The 12,251-nt window shown below is 35.8% G+C and overlaps 1 pseudogene; it reads right to left on the bottom strand.

Annotated features, from left to right (window-relative positions):
• Positions 1–6,913: 6,913 nt before the first annotated feature.
• On the bottom strand, positions 6,914–8,610 carry LOC147942375 (uncharacterized protein At3g43530-like; annotated as a pseudogene).
• Positions 8,611–12,251: the final 3,641 nt, after the last annotated feature.

The following is a 12,251-nucleotide window of genomic DNA, read 5'->3' as shown; positions in this document are numbered from 1 at the left end:
GGGGAAAAGTTTGCAGTAGAGATAGTCCTCTGTGACTCCATTGGCCCTAATGCTTGTGACTATATCCTCAAAATGCTCAATGTTGTCTAGAGGCTTCTCATGTGGCAAGTTCTGGAATGGTCTTCGTCCAACAAGAGCAAAGTAGGCAGGCTTAAACTCAAAATCATTACTTAGGAATGGAAGAGGGACAATTGCAGAGCGGTTCTCATAGAATAAGTCTGGTCTGTTGAAGTCCTCAAGAGTCTTAACAAGCTCTCCATTGTTGTCTCGTCTAGCCTGAAGGTTCTGCTGGTTGTTACCATCAAAATCCACACCATTCGCACCGGCTCTGGTATTGCGTCGATCGATGCCAACGTTGCGTCAGTCGATGCCGTCTTGGTTGCGTCGATCGATGCCATCATTGCATCGGTTGATGCAACGTTCATTATCATCGACCACGACGAGTTCTTCTTGAATAACCCGTCCTTTAGCATCAAGTTTTTTGCATTGCTCGTTGTGCACATGACCCTCTTGATCTCTCAAAACTCCAGCCTCATCTGGTTGCAATATGATTGGATTGACCATCTTTGCTGATTTGGCTGCTTTCGTGTTTTCACGCTCTAGTTGTCCCAACTCTTGTTTCGTAACTGGACCAATGGGAATTTTTCCTGGTATTGAGCTTAGGCATATACCTGAAACACACAAGAGAAAAGAAATAAAAGCGTGTGAGTAAAATAAGAAAAGAAAAATTTAGACAAAATCGAAGACTCTAATCTAATGGTGAATCAAAAAAGTCCTCGGCAACGACGCCAAAATTTGATATGCTCAAATTTACCCTAGAGCTACTTTCTCGAATTGAGAGATCAATTGTAGTACTTAGGGATCGAATCCAGAACTCTAGATTCACACAATAGATTTAATTTAAAAACAATGCAAAAACAAAATTAGAAAGTGTTGTAAATTCAAGAATTAAAAACGCTAGGTCTAGGGAAATTCTCAGGAATTTATGAAATATTAAATCAATTAATAAATTAGGATTCAATCAATTAAAATCAGATCTAGAACTCTAAACACAATTGTAAAATAAATCAGTTCTCACTGCAAATATTATCTAAATTTAAAACCTGAAAATCCAAATCTCTTTGCAAATTTTAAGTTAAAAACAGCTTTAAAATCAAGTTTAGATTGTTCACAAAATTACTAAATCGAATCTTTTTGCAAGAAGTAATTTTGCTCATCAAAGGTTTTATCACGAAAATCAATTAGACCATCTCCAATGGTTTTCTCTATTTTTACCGGCTATTAATCTAGAAAGCTCTCTACTCTTCAACAAAAATTCTCCGTACTCTTCTTTAGTCTCCTCTACTCTCATGCTCTTAATGACATAACAGTAATCCAGCTTTACCCTTACCAAAACCGATACTAAACCAAAAGAAAAAACCGAATTACAATTGAATTGAAATTTAAAACAGAAATAAATTGGGAATAAATTTGGCCGATCACAAACGAGATATTCTCGATATTGGACCAATCACAAACAAGATATTGGACCAATCAAAGTCCATCCCCCTCATCTATCGTCTTCATCGGGCATCTCAACCCCATTGAAAGCGAAGGTTGCTCATTTAAATCAAAGAACGACGTCCCTGTTCTTTTCTAACCCACATCGATTCGACATTAGTTTCAGACAGGTGAGTTCTTCTTGGGTACTCGTTCTCATTCTTTATTAGTTTGCTTACATCCACTTCTCTTAGATTTGATAGTCGTATTTGTATATCAAATAATTAATTTAAATGGACTGAGAGGGTTAGATTAAACCTTGTTTCGTAGTGGATTTTATGTATTGTGGTCACAAATTGTATAACTGGTGTAACTGTAAGAATTGGTATAATTGGTACAACTGGGATTCTTAAATGTACAACTGTTATTTCATTTTTTCAGGAACAAACAATGAGAAACCTTTCTATCAACATATATTTTCATGATGGACATTACACAAAGACTGGAGAAAAATATCAATGGATTCCAAGAGAAGGTGGCCTGTATGGTATACCGTTTAGGACATCATCAGCAGAGGATATAACCTATTTGATGTTAGTGGATAAGATTGGCCGAAAGATTGGGATAGGTGAATCTATGAAGGAGCTGAAATTAAGTTACATTCCATTGGTCGTGGTTACCAAAACACCAACATATATCGGTGAGGATGAAGATTTATATGTTTATCTAACCTCGATGGATCAACAACAACGTAGAAGTGTGTTGCATGTAGAAGTCATCGAAGATCTGGAAACAGTTACACTACCGAAGCAAATTTCAAGATTAGAGAAAAGAAGTTCAGTTGGTGCGAATTATGATGAACTGATTTCAAGTGGTAGAGGAAAGGAACAGGCAGAACCCCGAGGGCCTTTAGAGTCACAAGAACCTTTAGAGTCACAAGAACCTTTTGAGTGGCAAGAGCCATTGATGCTGCAAGAACCTTTGCAACTGAAGGAGCCTTTGCAACCGCAAGAGCCTTTGCAACTTTCACAGCCTTTGCAACTTGCAGAGCCTTTAGAACCGCAAGGGACTTTGGTGGTGCAAGAAAATGTTGTTATCCGAGATGTGGAGAGGGGTGTTGATAACAACAAGGACAATGATTTTGAAAACGACATTGATAATGGTATTTGTGAAGTTGGTAGTGTAAAGTTTTTAGAGCCGTGGGAAGATGGTATTGGTCTGGAATTAGGTCAAGAATTTGAAAGCAAGCAAGCAGTGCAAGATTTAGTTGATAAAGCTTCACATCTGGGATGTTTTGGATTAGCGATTGTTAACTCGGACAAGAAACGGTATGTGGTAAGATGTCTTCAATCATTAGAAGGGTGTACATGGTATTTACGAGTTACAAAGATAAGAAGTCAACTCGGTTTTCAGTTAGAGTCTACAGACCAATGCATTAATGCTCTCGGAGTACTTCGAGTACAGGATTGAAAAAGAAAGGCACACCACGATTAGTTGCATCTGTTTTGCATGAAGATTATCCAGGTAAATTTGTTACTCCAACTCCTAAGGAACTCTACTGCATTTAGAGGGAAAAAACTAGCTGTTAGTGATGTTCGTGGTTGTCTAGAAGAGAGTTTCAAGATGGTATATTCATATTTGTACATGTTAAGGAAGGTGAATCATGGTACAAAAACTAGTGTGGTATTAGATGACCAAAAAAGGTTCAAGTACCTTTTTGTTGCTTTGGGAGCTTGCATTGAAGGGTTTCAAGCCATGAGAAAAGTGATTATTGTGGATGCTACTTTCCTAAAGACCAAATATGGTGGTGCTCTAGTTTTTGCCACAACTCAAGATCCGGCTCATAACCATTATCCGATAGCCTTTGCTGTAATCGATGGTGAAAAAGAGGATAGTTGGACGTGGTTTTTCAACACCTTGAAAACCATCATACCGAATAGTGAAGAGTTGGTATTTATTTCATATATAAATGTAAACCTGCTCAAGGCAGTGAGTGTGGTGTTACCGAGGTGTGAACATGGCCATTGTATCTACCATTTGTCGCAAAATGTGAAAAAAAAAGTTGCAACCTGGGAGAGAGAAGAAGCTGCTGCAAAGTTTAGAGAAATTGCTATTATTTATACAGTAGTCGAGTTTGAAGTACAATATCAAGATTTTAGGATGAGGTACCCTAAGGCAGCCGCATACCTTGATGAGTTTGCCGAAGTGAAAAAATGGGCAATTGTTAAAAAATTTGCAGAATGGTTTAACAAACATAGGAAAGAAGCTGCTGCTGGAACAAATGCACAGAAACTAGTTCTTTTTGTGAAAAACTTAATACATAAAAGATGTGAGGTTGCGTGCAAGCTACCAGTGACTGAGCTAAACACCTTCCAGCTAGAGTACAATGTTATTGGTCGCGATGGGAAGAATTATGTGGTAGACTTGAGAAAGAAGAGTTGCAGTTGCCACTATTTTGACTTAGACAAGTACCCTTGTGTGCATGCAATAGCTGCTGCCATGAATTTATTGAAACAAGAAGGTAGAACAACGGAGGTACGTGATTTATATGATTTGTGCACCAAATATTACTTAGTAGAGTTCTGGATTTTGGGATATGTCAGGACGATTTATCCAGTGCCGCATAAGTCTGAGTGGACTGTTCCAAGTGACGAACAAGAGTTGTATGCATTACCTCCAAATTACAAAAAAAGAAAAGGAAGAACTCAATAAAAAAGAAAACGTGCATCTGGAGAACGTCGCAAAAAGCATAAGCGAGTACCCGGAAGAAATTTAGGTCGTTGGTTTGAGAGGTCTGAGGGATGTAGCCAAGAACAAGGCGATACAAGTAGCCAAGTACAAGTCGATATGAGTAGCCAAGATGAGGGAGGTAGCGAAGAAGAATCAAGTCGGGAAGAGGAAAGCGATAGTGTCGGTAGCCAAGATGAGGGAGGTAGCAAAGACGATGGTGTCGATAGCCAAGATGAGCATTAGTTTAAAGTTTTTTGTAAAACTTGGTACAACTGATTTCATATTTGTAGAACTATGTATGACTTTGCTCCCATTCAGTTTGTATAACTTAAACCAACTAATGGTACAACTACGATCATATTCATATAAATCTTCATATTTAGGTGCTTTTAGTGTGAACTAGGTCAGAACAACTTTGTACAGCCAATAAAATCACATTACTCATAAATCTTTACAACTAAGACCATATTCATATTCACTAGATAATGTTAAAAATGGGTGATATATTTACTTATTCACTAAGCTTATGTGTGAAATATGTGTGATTAATCTTCTAAAACAAACATACTCAACTTTTTTTTATAGGATAATATTCATAAATTTCATTCTTGTACAACAAAGACCTTATTCATTTAAGATGAGTTTCTTCTTGCTATCTCCAATACATTACAAATAACATAAAACTGATGTTTTAATGTAAACTTTTTTTTGAATACATTGCAAATGTAATCTAGATATATTTCACTTTTGGGCCCAACTAGAAATTACTTGGTTAATTCAAAGTATAACTGATTATACACGAAATTAACAAAATGAACAACTGTGTACAAGCAAGTACAACTTCAAAACTAGGAACAACTGAGTGTATTTTTGCGGCGCCACCTGGCAAACAACATCTCCTTTTCGGCGCCACCTGGCAGACAACATTGACGGGTCCTTGTTTGTTTGACCAAGATATTTTTTATGAAATTTTTTGAAAAATTTGTGACCTTACCCAAAAATTTCAGATTTCTCCGAAAATTTTTAGATTTCTCCCCAATACCCGGACCCTACCCAATTAAAACTTCGAAACCCAAAAATCTCTCACATTAATTCCATTTATTCATTAGAAGACAGAAGAAAAGAGAGAGAGAGTGGAGAGATCAAGAGGCTGAAGATTTCAGATTTAGGGGTTTAAGAAGCAATTCGCAAGAGAAGGTGAGTCATTTCTCTGCATCTTCGACTGGAACCTCTACCCGCGCAAGAGTCAGAGTTCCAGGAATTCTAAAGTTGTGTTTGTGTGGTGAGAACGTAGTTGAAAAAATATTTTGGACGAATGGGAATCCTTTTCGACGCTACTTTCGGTGTGCTTATGCTGCAACAAAGAAGGTAATAGTTTCGGTTTTTTATGGACTTCTTGGTAATATTTATAATGTTTACAATTTTCAATTGTAGCTTGAGAACGACGATCATGTGTTTAAGTGGGTAGATGAGGCGATGATAAACGAGATTGAACAATTGGATTTTCAAGTGGGTGTTCTTGAAGAAGAAGGTAGATTGTTGAAGATGGAAAGGAACGGGAACCTCGAGAGGAAGGAAATTAACATAACGATGGGTATGGTACTAGTTTTATCTGGTTGTATTATCACAGTCGTGATTGGGAAATGGTGAGGTTGCTATTGACAGTGTCCAACTACGGACAATCAAAGACAACTATATGTATTTTCCTAGTCAACTAAGTATGATGTTTACTAAGTATTTTCTTCGGTCAATGATGTTTAAAACTATTGTCCAACTACGTAAAACTAAGCATGATGTTTGCAAACTATTGTCCAACTACGTAAAACTAGGTTTTCCTTAACCAATTGTACCAAATTTTTGCAAACAAACATAGTTATACAAAATAAAACACCAGTTGAACCAAGTTTTTCAAACTAACATAGATATCCAATATAAAATAAACACAGCAGTTGTACCAAGTTTCTCAAACTAACATAGTTATACCAAAAAAACGAAGTTCTACCAACTTTTTCAAACTGACATAGTTTTACAACAAAACAACATACCAGTTGTACCGAGTTTTTCAAACAAACATAGTTATACAAAATGAAAACCCAAGTTCTACCCAGTTTTACAAACATACATCACATTTTCTTGGTAAGCCCTCTCGTCATAACGGGACTCCTTCTCTTGCTTACATGTTGCACCTCTTCTGTTCCTTTTTCATCTTTCTCTTTCTCTTGTAAGTGTTCTTCATTTTGTTACTTGCCTCACCCTCTTCACCCACCTCTTTTCCATTATCACCCACCACCTCCTTACTCGCCTCACAATCCAATAGTTGTAACACCACTTCATCCTCAGCAACCACTTCATCCTCAACAACCACTTTATCCTCAGAAACCCCTTTATCCTCAACAACCCCTTTATCCTCACCCACATTTCCACAATCCGCTACATTCTTAGTAGCCTCGGCTACCTTTGCATCCAAACCCACATTCCCACAATCCGCTCCATTCTCAGCAACCTCTTTCAACTGTTTCACATTCTCTTCCACAATTTTCAATCTTGTATCCAGAGAATCAAACTTTGCATTCATCTTCTCGAATCCACTATTCAACACTTTCATCAATCGGTTCTCTACCTCATCCAATCCATTATTCACCTTCTTCAGAGCCACCTTGGTTCGAGCAAACTTCTTCGGACCTTGTTTCGTTTGACCAATATTTTACTGAGCCAAATTACTTGCATCTGGATAAGCCTCAACTACTCGGCTAGCAACATCTGCTTTATGCATATTTTCAAAACATATTAGCTTCTTTTCCTTAACTAGACGCTTTGTCCAACCGTCTGCAATTGCATCATCCACATCGTTCCATCCACAGTCCTCATCCATGATTTTCTTCATAAGAACTTTCTCATCGGGAGATTGATACATGATACTCTGAATCTCTTGTAAAAGTAAAGAATCATTTTTAAATACAACCATAATGCATCAATACTTGTTTCGTAATGTAATTTATATTTACAAATATCTTACCGTAGTTGTACTAAGAGTATCATACAAATCTGACATTGGAAAACCTTTAAGATGACTTGGTTTGAACTTCCACTTACACATCCGAGGACACTCAGGATTTGCTTCTCGAACAATTTCTTGAAAATTGTTCTTCAGAGCTGGAATAGCTTCATACCCTAGAAGCTATTCACAACAGAAATCAATCAAATATTAGTTATAAATTAGTTATAAATTGATCTACAATATAAAAAAAAGCTAGAGATGAATATTTTACCTCTAAAGAAGTAACAAAACTAGGAAACACCTTTTTTGGACCCACAACTCCTCCACATGAGTGCATAATATGAAAAAGGTCTTTCATATTAGCATCAAAACCAAATCTCTCCCACGGGAATGATTTACACAATTCTAAGTCACCTACGGCTCGGTAAAAGAAACTCTCCACAGATGGTGCATCCTCTCCCGTTTTTTCCTTTCCTACTATGACACTACATAAAAAATAAAGGACTGCCATTCTTAGACGGTCATAAGAAGATTTCTTCATTGACAGTAGTTTTGGCTCCAGCTGGTGAAACTGTATCGTTGCCCCTGGACCAAAATGCTCCCCAACAAACCGAGTACTACCCAAACATTCATAGTTGGCTGGATGTTCGTGACAATACAATCCAGACATGAGTGCCATTTCGGTGGGAGAGTACCGGATTAGAACCCCGTTCACAATAAACCAACACTCCTTTTTCTTATCTAAGCATGATGTGCGAAGAAAAAGCATCTACAGAGCCTGCATCTTATGGTTTGCATACCTAGGCATATGGAAGAAATGTTTTGAACTGAGGATGCTCCGTAAACCATTTGAGCTCATAATCTGAAAGATGTCTCTGCAACAGTTTCACTGCTCTATGAATGTAGCACTTAGCTGATATCTTGAACGGTTTCATATATTCACTAGGTTCGAAGAACATGTCAAGTGGTTGTAAAACTTATGTTTCCTCATCAGAATCCTACATTCAAAAACAAGTTATATCGAGTTATACTCAGTTCTACCTTTTACTTTCACAAATTTCTAATGTAGAAAATTATCATAGTTATAACAAATCCTATTGGGTTGTACCTTTTACTTACTAAAATGTCTAAAGGGGTCCAAAATCATCCTAGTTATACCAAATCCTACTCAATTGTACCTTTTACTTTTAGAAATGTACAACATCAAAATCATCCGAGTTATACCGAATCCTTTACTAAGTAATTCACATTTGGGTTCAGTTATATACCGTTGAATCTCCTCCAGTGATAGAAGCTCTTTCAGTATCAACTTCTGGATGCGATTCTTCTCCATATTCATTAGCGATATTTGGTTCTGTAGATTTCGAATTCTCACTTAGGACTGCGTTTTGTTTTTCAGCCATTCCTCCTTTCCACAAAGCTACAAACAAACATGAACAAAAATGATAACATTAATTTCCGATTCTACAAAACAACCGACATGAAATCTACACACAATCGGCAATCTCGACCACAACAAAGAAAGGTAAGAAGAGAAGAATAAGATCCAAATACCCAAATAAATCGCCAAAGAAATCGCTGGTTTCTATTCAAAAGAAGGATTTTTGAATCTATTGAAAAGAAGGATTTTGAAATCGCCGGTTTCTCTTCGAAAACAACGATGTAGAAAAAAAAACCTTTACTTTTACAATTTTTATCGACTTATCCCGATTTGAGTAGTTTTGGATCTTTTTAACCCATTTAGACTGGTTGGGTCGGTAATATATTTGATTTGTAAAGGACGCGAAAGTCTTTCCGTAATTTTTTGATTTAAAATAATAAATAACAAAATTAAGTTTAATAAGAAGAGCATTTCAGAATTTTTAATGGAGAGTAGAGAGCACCCGAGATTAAAACCCATTTTTAGCTCTAAAATAGAGGAACTCTATAATAGAAGTGACTTTTGTTCCAATGGATACCTCTATTTTTTCCTCTAAAAAAGAATATTCCATAGAGATTCCTTTTTTATTTTACTATTAATACCTTTTACTTATAAAAGTTGCAAACTAACCCATTTATTTTACTATTTGTGAAACTTTCATAAAATTATGATATTATTTAAATTTTTAACATTCATAAATATTATTTAAATGTCACATTTATTAAAAGAAATACATTGCATCATTTTACTAAACTATTTATATATATATTTTATTTATTTTGATCATAAATATAAAAGTGTTAAAAGTTCAAGGACCACTTTATAAATAAAAAAGTTCAACTCTATTATCGAGGAAAAAATAGAGAGTTCCTCTATATATAGAGGAAAAAATAGAGATCTCTATTATAGAGGTAGAAATAGAGATGGGTTGGAGTAGATTTTACTCTAATATAGAGTTAAAAAGCAAATATAGAGGTGGGTTGGAGATGCTCTTATATTCTCATATCAACCAATAATCCTAAGATTTAATCCAGATGACTAATCAAAGATCTAGCATTAAGAACAACCAAAGATAAAGATCACAGAAGATAATTAATTCTAAATAATAACAGATCTAATAAACCATAAAGACCCTATGAAAAACCCTGAACCCAACAAGAGATCTACTTAGACATGATCAATAAAACAAAAACCATGAATAAAATAGATATCATTAAGAAATTAGAAGAAGAAGTAAAGGAGTTCTGAATCTTCTCTGAATGAGTCTTGATTCTTCTCTCCAAAAACTCTCTCAAAATCTCTCAGAGTTCTCTCTCAAAAATTGCAGGAAAAAATAAAGCTTAGGTCTAAACAATGACTTGTGAAAAAAAATTTGAAATCTTGAGCCTTAATTGCAAATAATGAAAGCTTGGGCAATCTTTGTAAATCTTCTAGAACTTGTGGGAAAACTTCCGATTTGGCTTGTGAGTGCTGCATCGGTAGATGTAGTGGCTGCATCGGTCGATGCATCCTCCTGAACTCGTCTCCTGGCTTTGCATCTCAGCCTCAATGCTTGATTATGCTCCAAATCTTCCTATTTAGCTCCATTATGTTCCATCCGTGCCAATGAGTACCTAATCCTATAAAGACTCAAAAACAACCTAGAAAACAAATCAAAAGACTCAAAAAGCACACTTATATCATGGCTAAAAGCACCTAAAAAACATGCTATATCACAACACCACCTGCGTTTCCTGTCACAACAAATGTTGTTGCTTCTCGTCCACGAAACCACTCTTGTCACCACAACTCCAACAACAAGAAACCATAAAATGGTAACTCATACGATGGTCCATCTAATAACCAGTTCAACCAGGCTGTCTCCTCCTATGATCCTCGTGGCCACAAAGGTTGATGTCAAATCTGCAATACTCAGGGTCATAGTGCACGATGGTGTCCATAGTTTCATTCCCGTGCTCCGTCTACGTACTAGCATCAAAGTAGTCCCTTCTGTATGTGGCAACCTTATGCCAACATTGTTATTGGCTCGTCTTATGATCCAAATCCATGGCTTCTTGACAGTGGGGTGACCCATCATATGATATCAGACTTTGGCAAACCTTTCTCTCCAAAAACCATACATTGGTGGTGACGATGTCATTGTTGCTAATGGATCTCCTTTATCCATTACTCATACTGGTTCAACATTTCTTCCCTCTCGCTTACATGATCTTTACTTAAATAAAGTCTTATGTGTTCCTCATGCATCAACCCACAAGCGATTATAGGCAAGCTGCTAACCGGGTCCTTCGTTATCTTGTCGGCACACAAACTCATGGTATTTTCATTTGTGCTCCTACTCCACTTACTCTATGTGCTTTCTCGGCTGCAGATTGGACTAGAGACGTTGATGATTACATCTCCACAAATGCCTATGTCATTTACCTTGGTCATAATCTCATGGAGTTCTAAAAAGCAATGGGGTAATAACATGATCTTCTACGGACGCAGAATATTGAGCTATAGCAAACACTGTGGCTTTTTCGCTGCTAATGGAACTTGGGGTCACTCTTTGTTCACCTCTTATCATATACTGCAACGATATTGGAGTTACATATCTTTGTGCTAATCTCGTTTTCCATTCTCAGATGAAGCACATTGCACTTGATTATCACTTCACAAGAAATTTTAGAAGAATTTGATATTTATTCTAAACAAATGTCAACACATTGTTATTCATTTTTTTTTTCTTTATAAATATATCTAAATTTCGGACTAGCACCACAAAAATTAGGAAGTTTATGACCCATTGCCGTGCCTAGAGTTTTCAAGGCCATAGAAAAAATAAATACATGTTTATAAAAACTTCTTTAAATATTATAATAAAAATATATGCTAACTAATTTTCAAATAAATGGTGAAAAATATATATTTAATGTTTAAATTGTTTTGTGACGACTAACATATAATATATATATTGGTCTCTAACATAGTTTTTGTATATTTATAAAATTGTCAAATACACATTAAAATAACATATATGATAAGGATTTGACAAAAAAAAAATCCATGTGATAAAATAAAACAAAAGAGTTCATTTCAGCTATTTTTTTTGTAAACTTTTTTTCTCCAAATTGGGCTACTAATTTTGGATTTTATTTCTATTTAATGTTTGATTGACAAAAGAAAAAAAAAAAGAGTGACTGGACAAATACAAAGAAGACAATATACTAAACCAATGGATTAGCCATGCAATATTAATGGAACTGTGTCTATGTAAGTGAAGGAAAGTATAAATGTGCTTAGAGTATCTCCAATAGAGTCTCTATAGCATGATCTCTTACACAAAAATGTTAAAAAATAAATCAAAAACAAAAGAAAAGTGTCGAATGTTTTTTAAAAGAGAGTTTTTATAATTAAAATAATGTTGGGATACCTTTTTAAAAACAAACACTCTAAAGTTTCCATTCACTCAAACACAAACATTACAGAAGAAGGGAAACAAATTTCCAAGATTCAAAATATTACAAACAGAGGCTTTCCCCAAAGCCATAAACAAATAAATACATAAGATCAAATCCATTAGAGATGTGAAACAAACGCTAAAAAGCGGCTTGAGACATGTGAGATCACGGTTGCAAGACT

The sequence above is a fragment of the Camelina sativa genome, chromosome 6 (assembly GCF_030686135.1).
Source record: "Camelina sativa cultivar CO46 ecotype springtype chromosome 6, ASM3068613v1".
Classification (NCBI taxonomy): Eukaryota; Viridiplantae; Streptophyta; class Magnoliopsida; order Brassicales; family Brassicaceae; genus Camelina; species Camelina sativa.
This window is presented reverse-complemented; position numbering and strand designations above follow the sequence as displayed.